Source organism: Nanorana parkeri, unplaced genomic scaffold (genome assembly GCF_000935625.1).
Source record: "Nanorana parkeri isolate BGI_ZX_2015 unplaced genomic scaffold, ASM93562v1 scaffold103, whole genome shotgun sequence".
Classification (NCBI taxonomy): domain Eukaryota; kingdom Metazoa; phylum Chordata; class Amphibia; order Anura; family Dicroglossidae; genus Nanorana; species Nanorana parkeri.
Genome location: NW_017306371.1, coordinates 1325233 through 1348214, shown reverse-complemented (window position 1 = coordinate 1348214; position 22982 = coordinate 1325233). Strand labels below are relative to the sequence as shown.

The 22982-nt window shown below is 42.5% G+C and overlaps 1 protein-coding gene across 1 annotated transcript in view; it reads left to right on the top strand.

Annotated features, from left to right (window-relative positions):
* Positions 1-900: 900 nt before the first annotated feature.
* The window catches only part of EMP3 (epithelial membrane protein 3), a 37147-nt gene continuing 15065 nt past the window's right edge, over positions 901-22982 (top strand). Inside the window, exon 1 of the mRNA XM_018552961.1 lies at positions 901-1009. The gene's annotated coding sequence lies outside the window, so the exon portion shown is untranslated. The remainder of the gene's footprint in view (positions 1010-22982) is intronic.

Genomic DNA, 22982 nt, shown 5'->3' with positions numbered 1-22982 from the left:
ATTTTGACATTAAACTTTTTTTTTTAAATGCAGTGTGCTACTCTGATAAAAAAAGAAGCACAGCAACTGTACTATGAAACTGTTGTGCCATTGGCCACTTTTATATGAAGCTGAGGCCGTATGCTATATTTTTGTGAAGATGAAGAGTACAATTCCCTCTAGCTTTTAGAGGTGGTGTGGCAGACTACTACACCAGTCAATTCATGCCACTTACAGCTGGTTAAAGAAATCAGGTGTTGCATCAGAAAAAAAATAAAAAATTCCTAGTTATAACTATGAATCAGATTGAGATGTTGCTGATAAATCTTGCCATCGAATTCACAAGGAGGGCTCCCTTCTGAACGGTACTTTTTGATTTGTTTTGCATGTCAGAGCAGTGCCCAGCTCCCCACACCCTTTTCTTGACATTTCCTTTGCCTATTAGCCTTGAAGATAGTCAGAACTGATTTTCAGGCCCCCTACCCCCACCTCGTATTGACTTCATGAGGGTTCAGATTAAAGTTTGCAATTTCCAGAATTCACCATGGGTTCGATGGATGGACGGGCTGCATCCATTTAACAATTGTAATCATGTTAGTATGTTTAATGTAGGCATGCAAACATTACAAAACCACATGGTTTATTGCTTAGAACGATGTGCTGCCTTAACTGCATGCAATTCAAAGTTAACTGAAAACATCTGTCTGCAAAGACAGTTGCAGAAAGTGAGTTCTGGAGAACTGCCCAGTTTTAGAAAGGGGAAGGGTGGTGGTGATGAGGGGGGGTGTGTGGTTAATATGTTCAGCAAAGCTCTCTTTGACGTGTGGTTGAGATGGGTGTGGGGAGGGAGGGAGGGAATAGGTCTCCTCAAGTTTTGGAGAAGGGAGGAGTGCCTTAGTGCAAACAACTTTGTGTAAACTCTCTTCCAGGCATCACTTGTAAGTGAACAGAGGACTGCAGACTCAGACAAGGAGTGCAAGAACACCATCTCCTTCAAGAGTACTATTTATTCAAATTGTACTTATTAACGGTGAGTTATTTCATTCTTACTACGCTGTAGAACACTCTGTTTTTTTACTAGTGTAAACTAGGTATAGACAGCTTGCCGGGGAACTACAAATGCAAGTTAACCTTAGCAAGCTATTTCAAGCTACAGAAACATATATTTGATAGAATGGAGAATTTGAATTATTGTATTTATAAAGCAGCTATAGAGGTGCATGCACTTTAAAGTATTGGGGTCGATTTGCTAAAGAGTTTCAGAATCTTCACTTATATCTATTCATGTGAAGATTAAGTAGATAAATAGGAATAAGCTTTTTACAAGATTGGATAATAGAAATAAATCTCTACTCTACTTTAGGAAATTGGGTGAACATTCTCAACTCCTTTAATACTTCATCCTCATTAAATGGACCGCTTTTGAATGCATTACAACTACATTTACGACAATGTTTTATTATATGAGGATTGCATGATGTGCACATATTCACACATTCCTAAAGGCACAACGTCAGTCTACATACGCCCACACTGTATCTTCATTCAGGACCACATGATTTGTATTTATCTTGCAGTCTCCATGTAACTAGTATAGAATAAGGAATTATAGATTATATCTATGTTGAATACTAGTGTATCTTGATCCTGAGTCTCGGTCCTTTCCTTTACAATTTATTAGCAGCAATGAGTGAATTTTTAAAAATCAAACCTATTCCGAATTGCATATAAGAAATATCAGGGTCAAATGCTGGTCTATGATCTGGTTTGCTCTAGTTTTAATGTTTCTTCTTTGAAGAGTAAAAAGAGACAGATGTTGAACATAGTTTAGGATGAGGGGCCCTGGTATGTATGGGGATACATGAAATAGGCTCTACCATTTACAGATGTAGGTCTGCACGTGGCTCACATTTAAGATGAAAAATACTCTCATTCATTAACACTTCTGATGGTTGTGTTCCATCTACATAAATTCTTTCCAGTGGTGAAAGTGCCTTTGTGTACAAAGAACGGCTAAACTAAAATACCTGCTTGTAGAAGTATGCAGGAATTTTCCATAGACCAGAAAAGGATCAGTTATATAGAATGTGATTTTGCTGGCCATCTAGGGGTTTTCCAAAATTGTGAAATGGGGACTCTGGTGTATAATTCAGTAAAAATTATTGCTGGGTATATGGCACTATGAGTACAGATACATGTGGTTGGTATTTAACGGTGAGATAACATTTCTTATTAGTAATGGAAAATATGGTTCCTTTTTTTCTTAGCGAGAAGATGTATAATGCATTTATTTACTGCTGCTTAACTCCAGTAACCAAAGTGATGCTGTGTGTACAGTAAATTGATTATTATCTCCATGGTAACTTAGTAACAAGCACATCTCACTTAAGCAAAAAACAGAACCTACCTATCTTGGTAATGTAATGGGGATAAATGTGGGTGGACTAGATATTCCCTTGTCTCCTGTTAGGTTAAATCCTACATTTTGTTCTTCATGTTGGAGGCGTATATCTTTGGGTCTAGGAGACTGTAAATAGATAATCTGTATGTCAGATCTGAAATGTAAATTTTGAATGCCAAATTTGTTTAGGGTGCAAAAAGGCTCAAATGGGAACCTAATTAGGCCTTCTTGTGTTGTTTTGCTTTGGGGTATCGCTGTAGGAGAATGCTGGATTATAGATTTCATAATAGTGTGATCCACTATGTCAGTTCATTTTAGAAGGGGGATGCAGGGATGAGAGAAGTAAAGTCGAATGTATGCTTTCTTCCTTTAGCTGCTCTGACTGCATGCACAAGGGGGCAATTATTTTGAACTCCTCAGAGGCTAGTTGAGAAGGGCGCTGCTGACAAGTGGGGTGCAGAGCGACAAAAGGGAGGTTTGCTGAATAACCATTGGCAGGTTGTCTAAGAACTGTTTGTGAGTTGTGAGGGTCAGGCCCGGATTTCCCACAAGGCCACCGAGGCCCGGCCTCGGGGCGGCAGAGTGCCGACGGGCGGCAGCGGTGACCCTGTGGGGAAGTTGCGGGCTCCGGTGTAAAGGCCGTGACACACTGCACGCGAAGCCGTGCAGAGCGAAGCAAAGCTCTCCGGCACGGAGCTTCGCGTGCAGTGTGTGAGCTGAGTGCAGTCAGATGATTGACTGCACCTTCAGCCAATCGGCTCGTCTGTAACAACCGGCCAGACGTCGCATCCCGTCGCGCCGGTTTATACGCGTGAGCCGATTGGCTGAAGTTGAAATTGTTCATCTCGGCACGCTCAGCTCTGCGAGCTCTCGCAAGCTGAGCTGCCGAGCAGAAAATTACATGACACACTGCTTGCAAAGGCAGCGCGTCACCAACAGATTGTCATGAATGGGACAGATAGCTTTGGAACAAAGCAATCAAAGACTGAAACAACTGAAATATTTATGGTAAACCAGAGATATAGGGGGTTTCTCCAAAGAGGATAAGAATGCCTGGATTGCACTACTGGATCCTTATGCCCATATCTTCACTAAAATAATAGCGTAAAAACAAGATTGCCACAGGTGTTGCATCTCCTATTGGGAACACAACCACCGCATTACCCACTTCCGCAGCTGGAGGTTAAGGAGATGATATAGCAGATAATGCACAATGAGATCACTGATGAATGTCAGAGCTCCTGGAAAGCTCCCACAAAAATATGGCATTGCATAGATGTTGCATCTATTAGACACTTACCACTGTCCAGGTGTTGCATGCATACTTGCCTTCAATGCAAAACAACTGATGGATTATGGGTACTTCACTCTGTATAAGGTGATCAATTCAAGTGGCTGAGAAGGACGTGCCTTTGTAATACCTGAAAGCCCACAGCGTAAATATATGCCCTTTGCCCAGAGCAGTGCTCAAGCCAAATTATATTATGCAACATGGGATAGAGCACACTCCAGACATAATAGTTACAGCGTAAATTATCCCCCTCCTACCCCCCCCCCTTACCCTTTTTTCAATTGGACATTGCAATATTAGTACTATACTATTTAAAGTATAACTGTGGACAAGCTATGGATATTAAAATATATACATGATACTAACAAATGGCAAATAAGCTTAGTAGCTGCATGATCTGTGAAACAATTCATCTTTAAATTTCACAAGAGAAGCAATTAAGTCATCCCTGTCTAAAGCTGGCCATACACCTATAGATTATTTGCAGATTTTCAATGGTCAGATAGAAAAAGTGCAACAGATTCCTCCATCTAGGCTAAACTGTGTGGATGGAGGAATTTCCCACTGGGCCAAGCTTCAGTATCTTGCTAGCCGGCCCCGCTGGCTCTCAAAATACCTGAACAATCTGATTGGATGCAGGCATTGTTCAGGTATTTTGACATCCCCCCCCCCTGTGGAACATGTTCGAGGTCAGGGCCTTTCTATGTTTGGTGCAAGGCATTTTAAAGGTTAGAGGAAGAAAAAACTGCCTGGCCATTGGCGTCAGTGTGAGGAAGAATGACCCTGCATCAGTAGTTAGTGAGAAGAAAAGTCGCCCCAGCGTCTGTGCGTGGGAAAATGCCTTGTTGGTAGCGGTCAGAAAAAAAAAAATAGTAAAGCATCAAGGGATGCTAAAAACCATACAGATAATTTACAAATTTAAAGCCATACTTTTTATTGCTAACAGTGTTGGTAAAGGTTAGAACCTGTCAGGTATTTACCATTGTCTGTGTCTCTATTGGGACCATTTCCTGTTACACCTGCCACTGAAACAGGAAGTGATGGTAAATTTCCCCATTGAGGATACAGATCTAAATTTTACCCATACTACCGGAAATTAAATGTTCCTGTTGATGATCTCCCCTATGATCTCCGCTAATTTCCTTTCACAGTGGCAGGTGAATTTAAAGTACAACTTTCATAAGAGAAACATGTGGGCTGCAATTGCTGGCCTTCTTCTGAAAAACCTAAAAGCCTGGCTGTATCTGGCTTCACTACTTTTGAATCTCTAAAGCAGAACAAGCCAGCAATGGCAGTTTCCCTAATGGTGACATTGGACTTTTTCCAACACGGACACCGCAGTAAAACAAATGTTTAGGATCTAACCCTATCCTAATTTATGGAAAACTATAATAAAAGTTTAGACTGAAAGTGGAATGCATTGCGATTGTAATTTTTCTGCTTATGGCTTTCTTATGAACTTTTCAGATAGTCTTGTAAAAGATTGGTTAGAATTGCTGGCCCAGGGATATTGCATTTTTCTATGCTGAGCTTAGAATACTAGATATACTCAGGAACTTTTTATTGTTAACCCAGGGCGACAAAAATAAACAGACCCTCCTTACATAAAGTTCTATAAAAACCACAGAATGCATCCTGAAAGATAAAGTATTTTGTCATATGAAAATTGCAGCAATACCTACAGAAGACACTGTTTATCAGGGTAAAAAAACCTATGTAATTATAAAATGATTCATTTGTTTGTTTCTTTGATCACTACAAACTCACCCTCTCTGTCTCTCATAGAACAGATTCTTTACCACTCATATTGCTTAATTAAAGGGGGCCACACAGAGATCCAAAAATCTCTAAGTCAAACGATGTATACTCAGGTTCTACACGTCTCTGCTTCTCTAAAGCTTACTAACCACTAGGGATGCACCGATACCGATACTAGTATCGGTATCGGTGCCGATACCGAGTATTTGGGTGAGTACTCGTACTCGCTCAAATGCTCCGATACCTAGCACGAGTTCTTCCTATATCAGGAAGCCAGGCAGCCAGGCAGCTGCCCGGTTTCCTGATTGGCTAGGAAACGGCTCCATGCTCTCTCGTCACTTGTGATGAGAGAGCATGGAGCCGACTTCCCGGCCAATCAGGAAGCCGGGTAGCGTGCAATGACGCGCTGCCCGGTTTCCCGATTGGTCAGGAAGCTAGCAAATCTGGAAGCCGGGCACCGTGTAATGACGCAGCGCCCAGCATTCTGATTGGCCGGGAAGCTGGTGTCATGCTGCCTCGTCATCTCATAAATCATAATATTAAGAAAGTGACCTTAAGTCATTAGTTTGTATTGCTTTAGAAAAAATGTGACCTGTCCCTTTAAGAAACAGTATCGGTAATTGGTATCTGCGAGTACTTGATCAAAAGTATCGGTACTCGTACTCGGTCTTAAAAAAGTGGTATCGGTGCATCCCTACTAACCACCCAGCTAACATTTCCTCAAAAGGTTGGTAGCCCTAGGATAGTAAAGGTTGATAGCTGCGCACAGTTCCATTTCTGTCCAAAACCTACTGTATACAATAGCAGTTAATGGACTATGACCCTTTAAGGAATCACCATGTTCTCTAAATTCAAGCCTTTAATTGCCCAATCATTGTCCATATTGACTCTCTAACTACCTCTATGCATGTCTCAGCATTCGTTTTTCTTTTACCTCATTCCTGTAGTGAGAAACAACTTTTAATTTTCACTGCGGTAATTGGCCAGTGGGGCCACATGACCACGTTTCTAATGAGAATCTCTTCTAAGCCTTCTTTCTTCTGGGATGTCGTTGCAGAAGAAAGAAGAGATTCTCCTTGGTCAAGTGGCTGTGCCGACCAATCACTGCTCCCCATTGCAAATATTATGATGCTATAAAGCCTCCGGGGCTGTGTAGTACATTTTTTAACTTTCCATACCATTATACCAGCTAGGGTGGGTGGCGGGCGAGGGTCATCATTATATATAATTGGTGCAGAGAGCAGGGGGTGGAGGAAGGTGTTGTGAGTTAGTTCCCCTTTCCTTTTTTTGGGAAAAGGTGAACTAACCTTTTCACCACAGCTAGAGGGCCGGAGGTTCCCCACCCCTGCTTTAAAGAGACAAAACATGAGGATATGTGCAAGTATTAAAGAGATGTACTGAATATGTTTTTCTTATATTCTTTTATGTTTGCTTGACATTCATTTTAATCAGGTAAATCTCAAATCTAAAATATTTCACATATGTCACATTTAACACTTACAGCCAGTAGGTTATTCTTCAGGCTATTCTGCATCTCTTCTGCAGCTCATTGTCATCTACTGTGCTCTGAATACCCTGATGTGAATAGGCAGGAGATTGAAGTACACACCTCCCTCCAGTGGGATTTCCAGTTAGACAGATGTAGTCAACAAGTGGGCAGGCAGTGCTAAGCTTCTATTTTAGAAAGCTTGTTATGTTTTGCAAACAAGGTGTCATGGAAGCACTCTGTATTAAATGTTTACTTGTAAAAGGGAGATTATATACAAGTATAAAAAACATTAAATAGATCAGCTGACCAAATTGCGGATCCGGAGGGGAACCCACTGACTGACGGCGGACCCAATGGCAGAAAAAAAAAACAGATCACAGGGAAAGGTTTACTATCTGCCATCATTTCAGGGAGGTGCTCTCTCCCTGAATTGAGAAGAGCACCTCCTAATTTTATAGGGTACAAGGACATGTGGCTGTGTAAAATACAAATAGCAGTCAGTGGATTTATTTCAAAATGTTTCTCTCCTGGGTGGCCGGGAGCCGATATCTAATAGCGGGAGACTCCTGGAGCGTCTGGGAGAGTTGGGATGTTTGTAAGTATCAAGAAGCTGGTTTCCACAAACAAAAAGTTACTGATATTGACCTGTAGTCGGGTAAAATGTGGGTAGAGTGCAGAATTAAAAAAAGGTTTCATACTCAAAAAAGAGTACGCAGTGGAAGAAAAAGCAGATGTTTTGTCATTGCAATGTACTGTACGGTAAAAACACATTGGGGATGAATTCATAAAAACTGGAGCAGACAAAATCTGGAGCAGCTGCCCATAAGAACCAATCTTTCAAAGCTTAACTGAATAAACTGAATAGAGAAGCTGATTAGTTTCCATAAGAAAACTGTCTGCTACAGTTTTTATAGATTACCCCCACTGAGGGGAACATAATGTGGCCCCTTGAGATTCATGTGACATGTTTGCTTTATGTTTCCTTGCAATGAGAAAGCAGCTTAAATGCAATGCAGAACCTGGCATCTTAACTATGGAGGAAATTTACAGAACCTGGAGCAGCTGCACATTACAACCAATCGGCTTCTATCTATAATTTTCAAAGCTTAACTGAACAAACTGAGGAAATAAGCTGATTGGTTACCATGGCCAACTGCTCCAGATTCTGTCTCCTCTGGTTTCGATACATTTCCTACATAGTTAAGATGTCAGGTTCTGCATTTCATTTAAGCTGCTTTCCCAGTGCAATGAAACATAAAGGAAACATGTCACATAAATCTTCAAGGGGCCACATTATGTCTAAGGGATACAACTACATAGTTCCAAAAAAAACATGCAAAGCAAGTTGGTAATTCCCATCATTTCCTGAAGTATTCAGCTGCAGAATTATCTAAGGAAGTGAAGCCTTTATCAACTGGAGAACAGCTGGGGCCATGTACAGTTTAGATCCTTAAACTGATTGAGAGACACAAAAAAAGTGACATAGAAGTCTGCATATGGCCCAAAAAACACAATTTTGTCATGCCTGAAGTCAAGGGTTATGTAGTTGTACTTGGTGACGTCAGCAGCTGATTACTTTTAAACAGTCTGTGGAATTCATAGAGTGATGCAGTTCCTTTTTAGAAGAGTGTCTGCACACTGAATAACAAATGTCGGTAAGTGTGACAGTTTCATGTACATGACTCTGTTGCAAAGATTCACCAGAACACACAACACTCTCTGATTGATTTGTGCCGATTTGGTTGCATCTTTGCTTGGAGACTAGTGGCCCGGCCTGCATCCTAGCGACCAATAATGCTCTGTAGCCAAAACCACCCTAGCAACCAAAGCCGCACAGTGTCATCAGTTGCTAGGATGTTGTCTGCCTTGCCAGGATGTAGGCTCATTGGTTGTTAGGACACTGGCAGCCTTGCTGCATAGCGTCATTGGTGGCTAGGACTCAGGTGGCTCAGCCTGCATCCTTGCAACCGATGGTGCTGTGCAGGTAGGGGGCACTCGGTCAAGACACTGAGGGAGGGCACTGAGCTGAGACACATGGGGGCCAGTGAGAGAGACAGACAGTTTCCCTATCTCCAAAACGGCAGTTTGTAGATTTGTCACAGCTATTCTGGTGTAATGTTAAGGTATCACTAATGCACTACCTGGATTTGTCACATGTCGATAATAGCACTTGAACTCTTACATTGCTTTTATGAATTTGGTGCAGGACTTCCTAAGATAGCCATAACGCCAGGACAGTATTTTGAATCGCCCTCAATATGCTGTATTTCAGTTAGACGGAAGACATTCACTGAGCCGAGCTTGCAGCACGGGAGATTATTTTTGGTTACATAACCTCATTTTGGCATTCCAGTCATACTGAGGGAATGTGTGTATATTCTGAAGGAGAAGAGATGGGCACCACCCATCACTCAGTACTCAGATTCACAAAGGTTTAGGGGAATTGGATCGTAAGCAGATGTAGCAAGTGTTCTACACATGTTGCCTTCTCAGCAGGCCAAGCATGATGAGGACTTCACGGCAGACAGCCAAGTAAAGATATACATTTCCTCGGGATCCAGGAAACAGAATAGCAATAGGCCGGACAACGAACACAGTCTGCAGAACCCCTGCTGCCTAAACTATGCATGCTGATGTTGCTGAAAAGTGCAGAAGTTTCTTCATTATGGAATATCTGGAGGACATTTTGTTTATAGACCAGTGAAGAAAGTGAAGAGAAATATTCTGTATATTTTCTTTTCATTCCTGTGTTTATGACAGAGTAGGAACATCTGTACATAAATAAACCTACACCTTAAGGCTCCATTCACACGAGCGGTAAACATAAAAAACAATGCATTCCAATGTGCATTGTTCAGACTATAGCGGCAAACGCGTGGTTTCGTATACGAAACAGAGCATCCTGCGAAGTAGTCCAAGCACGACTCTTTATGGGCGGATTCCGCGCATTTGCGGCTATTGCTATAGCCGCAAATGCACAAAATCCGCCCGTATGTTACCGTTTGTGCATTTATGTGGAAAATGCAAACACCATTGGGCTGATTTACTAAAGGAGTGTAGAGTTTTTATTCACAAAATTATGTAAATATTCACATCAATTATTAAATCATGTGAACATCTTCTGCACATGATTGGGTATTGAAAGCAAACAGACAGTTGCTTCTCACATGATTGGATAATTGAAGAAAATGTTCATGCAATTTTTTGAATGAAGATTCTTAGCTGCAATAATACACCAGCCAAACTTTGCCTTCTTTTGCAGGGTATTGGCATTTTAATATGTTTAGAGATTGGCCGGGATCTCTTTAAAGTGATGCCAGCCAAAACCGTTGTGTTATAGTTTTGAGCGGGTGGAAGGTTGAAATCTCTGCCGTGTTTTAATTGTTTTCCCATTGGAGAGATTTGCCCTTACTTCCCCCAAGGTTGTCACTAGGACAGCAACTGCCAACTCTGTGAAGGGGATAGAGACAGCAATAAAAGCACGTTTATGTAACAGAATGTGAAAAGATTAGACACATCTGTAAGGTTTTATGGTTCTTTATGTCTTCCTGTCGTGGTGACACCCTCACACCCTCTTTTCCTGTGCTGGTTCGCCACGTCTAGAGTGAGTGGAAATGCTCCCTTTGAGAACACAAGAAAGCATTGAAAACTTGACAGAGATTCTGACTCTTTCCTACTCTGTTGAAATATGAAAAAACGTTGTTGGCTGGAGATAGGGTTGCCACCTTTTTTTGTTATCGAAACCCGAACACTCTAGCGACGTGTGGAAATGTTTTTGGGAGAATGAGTCGCAGTTTATTCATATATAAATAGCGCCACCCTTTAATATGTAAATATCACAGTCGAGACTATATTCAGTGGGGGGCCAGTAGCCCCTATCTTAATTTTGGTTGTCCCTGTCCGCCTGACACTGTATATCCACCTCTCTGGCAGCTTGTGTGTCAAGGCATGTCAACCCTGGGACACAGAAAATCATTGTTTTCTATGTGCCCTGTTCACTCCGCAACACTGGTGTGATAGGCAGTGTGCTGTGTTTTTGCACAGAGCACAATCCTGCAGTGCAGGGACCTGAATGGAGTGTACACATTGCACACTACCAATAAAGTTAAAATAAAAAATTCAAACAGTGACAGCTCCAACAGTGTTGATACAATGCACACTAATGGAGCTGCCACAATGCACTAGTCCATCTGCCCCCATCTGATGCTGTGTAACCTAACATAGTGAGGCAGGAGCTGCAACAGCCTCTACTCTATGTTAAAGGCTTGAGCTCTGTTGGACCAATGGCATAGCGCCATTGGTGCAAGCTGTCCAATCAAAAAAAAAAAAAAAAACCACTGAGGACATCGATCTCAATTCCTCACCAGTGACAAGCAAGTGAGTGACAGGGAGGCTTCTCCCTCCCTCCTTCACACTTGCTTGGTGACCGGGTTGGGGGGCAGGGTTTTGTCGAGCTGGGGCTTTGGTTTGCTGGGGGAGGGGCATGCTGGGGATGGGGATGGAGAATGCCTCACCCAGCACGGAAGGCACCACACGTCACTGCCAGCTATTGTATTTAGCAAAGAGATTCCTCCATCAATGGTATATATAACCCTTATCTTCATAGCTCTGCAATTTGCTGCAAGTGGACATAATTATTATGCATAAAAGGTCCAGCCACCAAAATCAAATACGTCAGTTTTGAGCAGATGCCAATGGGTAAGACAATGGGCTTGATTTATTAAAGCAATATAGACTGTTCACTTAGGAAAGTGAATGTTTACTTCAGAACTTGTATTAAAGTGACACTAAACTCAGGATATAAATCTTAAAAATGCATTCATGTACATTAACTATTAACAATACTGGGCCTTATTTGTGTATCACTCGGATGTAGATCCTCAAATCATCTCTGAATTCATGCTGATGCTGTCCATCCTGTGTAGGGTGGCTACTTTTGTTCCCCATGGTCCCTGTGTGTATTGTAAAGTAGTCACCACTCCAAGCTCACTCCCTTGATGGACTACAATCTCAATACAAATTATTCAATTAAATGTGAGATTGTAGTCCAGCATTGGAGTGAGCTCGGAGCAGTGGCTACTTTACAACACACACAAGGACCATGGGGAACAAATGCAGCCACCCTCCAGAAGGTAGGACAGTGTCATGAATTTAGAGATGGTTTGAGGATCTAAGGCGGAGTGATACACAAATAAGCTACATTTTTGTTCATATTTAAGGTACTTAAATGCATTTTTAAATTTAAATTTCTAAATTTAGTGTCACTAGTGTTGTGGTGTGAATAGGGCACACACGTAGAAAACATTGGCCTTTTCAGATAATATCTATATTGTAGCTTTTATTGTTTTAGGTTTTGGTTGACCTTTAGAAAAACTTTCAGGGCCCGTTTATGCATACAGCGGTGACCTGTGACAAGGTCACCACTGTATATGTGAACGGGCCCTGAAAGTCTTGCTAAAGGTCAATCAAACCCTAAACAAAAAAGTTGCATGATATGTAATATAAAAGAGATACAAATACCATGCCCAAATACACCTGTGCAGGCAATTGGCACTCATATAACGTTACTGTGCCACCTATTACTCTGTGTTAGCTGTCGTGTTAGGCCAAAGAAGAGACTAAAATGTTCGTTGGTAGTTTCCTTCTGTTGGATTACTGCTAAGGAAGTCTGCTGTCACATCTTCTTCTAATCTCCATCCTTCTTATGAATAGGCACTCTGTAACCTGTTCACAGACTGTAATGTATTCTCATCTGGATTCAGAGAAATGCCTTGCAGCACAGTTTTCTGCCTGTGTCAAAAGAAACACAATTATATGGGTGTGACCTATGTTGTCCTTAATTCCCATTTGCGAATGTTGGTAAACAATGTGTATGTTTTGTGAATAGCATCAGTAGATTCTTTATAGTCTGGAAGGTTCAAAGAACAGCTGCGTTGCTGTCTGTAACGGATGGAAGAAAGAAGTGGAAATTTTTATTATTCTATACAGTTATAAAATATACAAATGGGAAATTTTCAGAGCAGAACTTTAGAAAGCACATGGCAAGGGAGGGAATACTTTCTGTGGTCAGATGACTCCCATCTGCTTTTCATAAAAACACAAGGACATTTTTGTTTAAGTCACAGGAAGCCAGAAAATAAGATCATTTGTTCCTTTCCTTAACTGAGTGCGTGAGTGCTCACGTTGAATCCTCCATTAGAGCTTTCAAACTCTAAATTAGTGCGACTGAAAATAATCCCATGGTCATTCACTGTTGGGTGGCCATAAAAAGGCTGCTGTGTAGGATTTGGGTGTGCTTCTCTGAAGACCCCGTTGACCCTGCACACATTCTTGCTGGTTTGAGAGAAAAAACACTGGATATAGTAACAACAACTGCACTGTTGTAACCCCAGAATGACATGAGGAGGACTGCTGGAGAGCAATGGTAATTTGACACAACTATATAGGATGGTCGTTCCCATACATCTTTTTAATGTGGGTACTGCCGGAGACAAAGTGATAAGATATATATAACCCGCACCTTCATAGCACTGTAATTTGCTGCAAGTGGACAGAGTTATTACATATTACCAGTTAATAGATCCATCCACCAAAAACAAATACTTTGGTTTCGAGGAGATGGCAGTGGGGAAAGCAATGGGGTTGATTTACTAAAGGAATATAGATATACCAGGGGCTGACTGGCAACTTTTAGCCCAGGGGGCAAGTACAACCCAGAGGCCCATGGTGCAGCAACTTGGCCCCCCTCCCGCTCTGCCTCTTCCCCGCCTTCTCCCCGCCCCTGTCTGCCACTTTTGCGATCCATGTAACAGTAGTGTGAATGGTCGGGAGATGTGAGGACTCCTAGTAAGTTCATGAAAGGGGTGATTGGCTGGGGGATGGTGCTCTCCTCCCACTGGGCTCCCTACATAGTTCTGGCCTTACTCCGCTCCATGTCTACTACTTAGGCACTCTCGCCCACTGTAGGCCGCCGCTGGCTGTCCATGCTTCTGGGCTGTGAGCTGTGGGAGGTTAGTGGGAGGGGCCGGACAGTGTCAAAGTCAGTGTTCTATAATTTTTCTCGATCCTATACATTTTCTCGGCTGTGTCACTTCCACTGGGGCCGAGTCATCCGAATCAGCTGTTTTCATGACCCCCTTTCTTCATGGCATGTGCACCTGGAAGAGATGCGGTAGATAAATTTGCTACGCTAATAGCGTATCTTCTCAGAAGCTGCACCTAGCGCGCGCAAGCTTCTGACAGTGTAGGAGACGGGAGGCTGCACTTGGCGGTGGATCAGGTGAGTATTTAAAATTTTTTTTTTATTTTATGTTCCTGGGGACATTTAAAAATGTCCCCGGATTTTTTTTTTATATGTGTCACCTTACCTTGGTGGTCAGTGGGGATTCTTTTAGCCAGGGGGGGGTGACGGGCCCCCTGACGGCCGCGGGCAGAGGCCGTTTTTAAAAGGCAGCAGAGAGGCCCGGGGGGCAATTGCCACCCTGCCCCCCGGCCCAGTCCGCCCCTGAGATAGACTGTCCACTTTGGAAAGTGAATGTTCACTTTAAAACTTGTATGTAAGGTATGTAATAAGGTGAAGCTATGTTCACTTTGAATACCCAATCATGAGAAAGTAAAATTGAAAAGAAAAGGATTTTTGCTTGCACACGATTGGAAGAGTGAATTAAACACAGCCTCACACAGAAAACTGTACACGCATAGATTTCTCTTGTACAAGAGAGGTCTAATAGATTTCTCCATCCACAGCTTCACTTAATTACACACCTTAAAGTGACACTAAATTTAGACATTTAAAAATGCATTTAAGTACCTTAAATATCAACAAAAATTTAGCTTATTTGTGTATCACTCAGCCTTAGATCCTCAAACCATCTCTAAATTCATGACACTGTCCTACCTTCTGGAGGGTGACTGCATTTGTTCCCCATGGTCCTTGTGTGTGTTGTAAAGTAGTCACTGCTCCAAGCTTACTCCAATGATGGACTACAATCTCACATTTATTTTACTAATTTGTATTGAGATTGTAATCCATCAAGGGAGTGAGCTTGGAGCAGTGGCTACTTTACAACACACAAGGAGTCATTAAATCATATATGCATTCTATCCTACCTGTAGCTCTAACAATATCATATCCCATGCACTTTCTTTGGGTGTAATGAGTGACAATCTCATGTCTGTCCTAGTAGGCAGATAAATGTCAGTTGTCTCAAAAGACACGGCACCAACAGCTCCTGTCTGCACCCAGAGGCGTAACTAGAACCATCAGGGCCCCGGTGCAAGAAACCATGAAGGGCCGCCATGGCACCGCATGGTTAACAGGAAGGCTGCCGAGGTCCCCGGCAAGCGTTGGACCTCAGGCAGCCGCTTGTTTAAAATTTTAGTGCAGGTGTTCTGTCAAGAACGCTGACCCAGTATCTGCGCTTACGTACAGACGGGATTAACGAGGAAACCGACATTTATTTACAAAGTATTTGTTTATAATGGTTAATTGTGACCGTTAATAATATGCCATCCATGGCAGTAAATGATGGATGGAATATTATTAACGGTCACAATTAACGATTTAAACAGAATACTTTGTGAATAAATCCCGGTTTTCTCCATAATACTGGTCTGTGCGCAAGCGTAGATGCTGAGGTCGGCAAATTCGACTACATCTGCATTCTCGACAGAACACCTGTATCTGCGTTTAGTATTGGGTCATTTTCACAAGTGTGAGTATTTGTGAAAATGCCCAGTATTGGCACTGGTGTATCCCTACTTAAAAATATAATCCATTGCTGGGACTTGTAGTCCCACATGATCGTCATACAATGCAGAATACCCCCAGCAATACATTGTAATAAGTCAGCTATGCAGAATACCCCCAGCACCCCCCACCCCCACACTATAATGCATTGCTGGGACTTGTAGTCCTCTATAGCTGATGCCATTCTGCACTGCTGCAATGCAGAATGGCACCAGCTATAGAGGACTACAACTCCCAGTAATCATTTATACAGAAATGCAGATTAGTTCCATCAGCTATACAGGACTATAAACAACTCACAGAACATACAGGCACAGAGATTAAAGCACTTACCTTATCTAACTGTCCTCCAGGCTGGAACACCATGCAGCAGGGAGAGGCAACGGGCTGTGTATTCAGCAAGCAGCTCTCTGGGTGCTCCCAGCCAAGGCCCCAGCGCTGCTTGTGGTACAATTACACCCGGTGTGCGGCTCTCTCCCTCACTTGCAGGGCGGCCAAGCATATGGTATGAAGAAGACCTTCCGGCAGCCAAGTCCACCTGCAATGGGAGAGGGGGGAAGGACGGAGGGGGTCATTGCTGGCGCCAGACCAAATCTCACTGGGCCACGGGCCCCCCCACGTTATGCCACTGGGTGACGGCCCCCCCACGCTATGCCACTGGGTGACGCCCCCCACACTATGCCACCGGGCCCAAATGGTCAGTCTGCCCATGCTCGGGTGGGGGGGCCTCTTCTTCCTCGTTGGCCCCCCCCCCAAGTGGCAGAATGCCAGGGCCCGGTCGCAATTGCGACCCTGGTAGTTCCACCAGTGCCTGCACCACTCTCCTGCTCCCTCCTTTCTCTCTTCATTGACATTAACTTGTAAGGTTGTCAAAGACATGTCTGCATCACTGCAGGGTTCTTCAAAGATCTGCTGCTCTAAATAAGGTTAGCTTATCCCTCCACATCGCACTGCCCTTTAAAATCTATGCATACACAGCATTACAATTGCAGTTGGCAGTAACCTGCTTTGGTATTACTGGACTGGAAGTCAGGAATTTGTGCCCTCCCACTATATCATCTTCTTTTCAATATAGTAGGTTCTGATTAGGGATGCACTGATAATGTTTTTTCGGTAACGAGTACCGATATTTTTTTCCGGTACTCGCCGATACCGAATACCAATACCGGCGGTCCCATTAGGGAAGCCAGGTGGCATGTAATGACTTGCCACCTGGCTTCCCAATTAGCCGGGAAGCCAGGTGGCGTGTAAAGACTCACCACCCGGCTTCACGATTAGCAGGGAAGCCGTCTCCATGCTTATCGTCACTCCATGCCGGCTTTCTGGTCACGACTCACGAGGTGACGAGGGAGCATGAAGCCGAGATCAGAGAGCTGGGTGTCCCGTCATTACACTGTGCCTGGCTTCCTGATTGGCCAGCTTCCTGACTAATCAGGAAACCGGGCAACGTGTCATTACAGGCTTGCCTGCTTCCTGATTGGCCGGGAAGCCGGCTCCATGCTCCCTCATCACAAGTGAAATGTAATACACTGTAAAGTGTAATGACTCGCTGCCCGACTTCCTAATACCAGAAGCTCGGGTATCGGGCGAGGCATCGGAGCATTTGGGCGAGTACGAGTACTCGCCCAAATACTTGGCATTGGCACCGATACTAGTATCGGTATTGGTGCATCCCTAATAAGAAATGCCATGATTCATAGGCCACCTTGTTCAGCTTGGGCTACATCATATAACACACCACCAAAAAAAGAGAGGAATTCACCCATTTTACAGAATACAGACTCCTTTGAATGCCTACATACATACATACAATAACTCTTCTGAAGTCGGCATCAGTGCATCCATAGTTCTATTAAGTTCCTGAAAGCTTCATGTACCTTTTTTTTTCTAAACTAACTTTTGATATATGTTTAGTGGCCCCATTGATTTCTTAGGTTAGCCACATAAATCTTGTTGAAATGAGACTGCTGAGCTGGCACAGGAGACTCTTCTGCAGCTCAAGCTGCACTAGTAGGATGGCAAGTTGCAAGTTTTAATGCATTACAGACAAATAAATAAACAACTTTTTCAGATATTTTCTATCTACCACCAATTCTTTGAAAAAACAAAAAAAACAAAAATCTGCTACAATAATATTTAAGACACAGAGAATATTCTGAGTAATTGCCATGATCATAGGTGTGGTTTCACATTAAAGAATACCGAGTGAGTGAAAAAAAGTTGGGTGAACAGAAAAAACTGTGATCCCAAACTGGCTAAGGGCTTTAGATGTTGTTGGCATGTAAAAGATTCCTTGGAACAGTGTTTATAAACATGTGGGACATTTTCCTATCCTTACTGTAGGAGGGACTTGGTGGGGCTCAAGAATTTTGTGCAGATCTGCCTTGTGAGAGCATATACTTAAAGATGAACTCCAGCCTTACTTTCAGTCTTGCACACGTGAGTGAAAGCCAAATAATCACAGCACTATATACCATACAAATAAACGTGCTACGTGCTAGTAGAATTCACTTTCATATACATGCATACAGCCACCCATAAATCACTTTATATAAACTCTCCATCACACAAAACATGTTAAACTGATAAATAAATAAATAAATCCAAAAGTATTTCTGTGTGTATTCCATGTGATAAATCCTCTCACTTCCAGATACAGCCACCTCTGTGCTCCCCTTCCACATAGGAGACTCTCCAGTTAAACTTATTTGTAGAAGGGTCAGTAGACATTATTTCACCCAAAATACTTCCTTCTTCCCACTTGATGTAACTCCACCACTAGCCTTATGTAGCAGCTCCTCCAATTTGACTTCAACTGGTTCCACCGATATTAGTGCTCCAGTTTATGCAGCAGTGTTATTCTCAGAAAGATAAAATCGCCACATAGTATAAAACTGCGTTTGTTAAAATAACTTAAATAAAAACAAAGTAGCACTTTCTCAGCACAGGTATACATAGTGTAGATGATTCCTGCTACCATCAGACAAGCAACTCTCTTTCAGCACAGGACTTTTTCGAGATTGGCGCCGACCATACCACCCTTTTCCTTGGAAGGAAAAAAAGTAATTCGCTCTTGAAAAAGTCTATCAGACAAAACGTGTTGGTGGGGCACTTCAAGAGATAAACACAATCATCTGTATCACAATTGAAATGTTGGTTGATTAGAAAAGTATGGCCTGAATGAGGGTGATTAAAAGTAGACTCACAGATCATGGAACTACGCTAATTACATTAATATTTGAACCATTACTCATCCAGACTGACATGGCATGAAGGCCTTCAGTGTCTGCCATGACAATGTTTGATTTTCTAACATTTCTAATTTGCATCCTTACTTCCATCACAAGGGATATAATCTGTCATTTTTAAAACACATGTGCATTTTACATTTTAAACCAAAAATCTATATTACATGAGTAGAAGTTGGCACAGAAAGCCACAGTAAAGCACAGTTATCTGGCATAAGTCCTGCATTCTTCATCTACAGAACAAAACTTAATTGATAATGACAAAATAAACAAAGTACCGTAAAAACTTCCCTTAAGGGTAAAAATTCCTTTGTGACTGTACTTTGGCAAGAATACAGTGATCTGAATCAACAACATGGTATTACCATATAAGATTGCAAATGCTCACGTGCCTGTTCTCTGTTATGAATTCATTATTTTAATAGTGATATCTTATAGATTAAATTGTTTTTCAGTTTAAGCAATAAAGTGGGAAACCCCTGGATTTGATGCCCAACATGCCCCAGCAATGGCCTACTGATAGCTGTGTGATTAGCACTGGAAGCTGTTTGGCCTTTCTTGGAGCAAAAATTAATAATTTTTTGTCACCTTGGGACCAAAGGGAGTTGAAATGCAAAGACTTTTTCGGTAAAGCTGATAAATGCCACTTACTTTGGTCACACCATAAAGATAGCTTGCCTAAAGGTAACGTGGGTAAAAGGAGGGATCCAGAGTGCAGAGTCGGTCAAGTTCTGGGAAGAGACATCAAGCACAGGAGCAGTGGCATATCTTGAGGTGGGGGCACAGTCTGCACCTGGTACCACTTGAAAGGTGTCCTGGTGAGGCTGCTTGCATCATGCAGAGTGGCAGAGTGACCTCTGCTGGAGAGTAGGAGTATAGTCCTGGTTGAAGGGTAGAGCCAGCAGTGTGGGAGTGTATGCATACGCTAGTAAACCACTGAACACCAATGGTGGGAGAAGGGGGGTATAATTACAGACTAAGCCTCCCACTGATAACTAATACTAGGGGGTCCTTATTACAGCCTGCCACTGACCACCAATGCTGGGGGGTTTAACATTATCTCCAATGACCACCAATAAAGCGGGAATTATTATGGCCAATTACACCAATGCCGGGAGTTACTAAAACTGATACCCATGATGAAGCTTTTTTAACTTCCACACACCTAGCCGTACCCCATAAAGTAACATCCTCTTTATTGGCCACTGCTCCATTTTCTTCTCATACTTTTGATCCCAACTATTTTTACATGTTGGCAACTATGCAGGTGATAGCATCTCTGAACTCATACACGTCAGGTGGACTGATATGCTAAGTTTAGTATCTCAGTTGCATAAAGTTGCAACTTTACTCATAGCTGTTGCCCCCACCCCTAACATCCATGACATTACATTGTATAATTGATACTGAAACTATTTTTGTTATATGGTTGGGGGTGTTTAACAAATTATCCACCCCAGTCACTAGATATGCTAGGTTCGTCACTGGAGAAGAAAACTTAGGGTTAAGATCAACCAGATTTGTGGCCCAGTGAAGGTAATTTGCTATGTGACCTGGAGAGGCACTAGGGGAGCAATGATAAGCCTGTAGTCTAAAGGGGTTTGTAGACTGAGCAAGCATTCTGAGAGGGATGCACTCAAAGGGAGAGTATGGTCTAGGAATGTGTGGTACTCATCTGTTGCTGTTAAGGAGTACTAACTAAGAGCATCCAGAATACTGGTGAAAGATCTCAGTTTGCCGTAGTACAAAAAGTGCATACAGGCAAGATTTACCAAAGTAACTATGGTGACATTAGTGCACCAGAGCCTATGGGAACTTGATTCAGGCAGCACTAAGCCTCTAAATATACAAACAACTATTCGGGGCCACCTATGGACAGTTCAGCAAGAGAACTGTAGAAGAAGGGGTGCTGGAGTGGTTCAGTAGAGTGAAAGATAGCTTAGGAAATATAAACCATCACTCCTTCTTATCTTCTTTTGTGTTTGGGGTTCTGTACAGTTCAAAAGTAGCTCTGCATATAAAACAGACCCTAACCAGAAAGAGCAGACAGCATGCTGCCTCCAATAGTGCAGAGTAATTTTCCACAAGGAGCGATGTGCATAATTACTTGAAATACTAGAAATGACAACAAAGCTTACAATATAAAAGTGAAAGAGAAGTATAATAGAATATTGAACATATTGAATATAGAAATATAAGAGGAAAAGACAGAAAAGGTGAGTAAGGCATGCTACTTAAAGAAGAATTCCGAGGTAAAAGCTTCTGCGGACTGCTGTCTATAGACGTATTGCGGCCTGGAAGTGGTTTTTGCCACAAACCTTAAAAGCTTATCTCTGACTCGAAACCACCTTCGGGAGGTATTTTTTTTATTTTACAATTCCCTTTAAATACATAAATGTATGCAGTGTTTCACTGGATAGACTTATTTAATGATGGAATGTATCACCTATGAGAAGGTGACATTTTTTAAATAAAATCCCGGGACATTTTAAAATGTTTTATTATTCTATGTTCCCGGGAACATAAAATAAAACTTTTTTTTCTCTTTTAATACTCGCCTGATCCGATCCACTGACAAGCGCAACGTCCCGCCTCTCACGCTGTCAGAATATGCATACAGAGCGTATCGGTAACTATTTAAACCGGCACACTGTGTGCAGCTTCTGAGAAGATACGCTATTAGCTCAGAATCAGCTAAGATTGACGCGTTTCAGGGGCAAGCCCACTTCCTCAGAATCAGGATTCTGAGGAAGGGGGCTTGCGCATGATACGCGTCAATCTTGGCTGACTGTGGACGGTGATGTGACCGGAGACTACCGTGTTACATAGTCGGGGGGATACCATGTTGGGTTAACAGACAGTGTGGCCTCTCGTTTGATGTTCAAAAGGTTTGTTTGTGAGTACTTTTATCCCTTGTTTTATTTATTGTAATAAACGATTTTACACACGGAGGTGGCGCTCTGTTCCCTTTTGTTTTCATTAAGAACCATGTCCACAATATTTGCCTGTTTTGCGGACCTTGACACTGGCCTTCCTTTCAGTGTGGCACCAAGGTCTGTTCCTCAAACTACTGGAGAGTGGAATTGGCACTTCTGGCAGGCCCATAGAGTTAAGGTGGCCTTAGTCTTGCGATGGTTGTAAAGTAATAAAAAAAACGTACGATCTGGCCATCTTGGACAGGCAGATCGTACTCTCGATCATCGCAAGCCCGCCCCCCTGAGGGGCGGGCTTGCGATGACCGCAATGCTGAACGGGCAGTGTGCGCGTGCGCACACCGGCCCGTTCGGCATTTGTCTCCTGAGCACTATTCAAACCAGCGGAAAATCGTACGATTTTCGGCTGGTTTTCTAGCGTGCTCTTTAGACAAAAGACGTGTGACCGTACAGTAGAAACGGTCGTACGTCTTCGTTCACATTGCTCGATTCTCGTACGATCGCCGGATTTCCCGTGATTCTCGTACGAGAATCGAGCAGTGTATGGGCACCTTTAGACAGGGCTTCAGTCAAAGTCAAACTATGTTTAACATATATATCAATGATATGGTTGTAGCTCTAAAATTCTCCTCTGAACCAGGACTATCTTTACATGACATCGAGGTGAAGTTCCTGCTGTATGCGGATGACCTTCTATTACTGTCACCAACAGTGAGAGGCCCACAAGACAGCCTGGAAATGCTGGGCAGTACCCAGCAACCCAAAGAAAAAAAATCATGTTGCCCCAAAGGAAAAACCACACACAAAAAAAAAATTACAAAATCAGTAGTTCTCCCTTCACATAAAACAACTGCATAAAACAAATGTTACAGCTTCACATACCTTGACCTTGAAATTAAGCACATACTGTACATACAGTATATACACACACATATACAGTATACTGTATGTGTGAGCAGGATAAGGTACTGCAACTTATCTTCATTTTTAATCTATGGGTTTAGTTACACTTTAAAGCAGATCCCTGGCCTCCCATGAAAAAAATGTAACATGTTACGTTACCTATAAGTACATCTGCCCTTACAGTTTTCTTTTAGACCCTCTGATCCCACCAGTGAAGTCCACCTAATACAG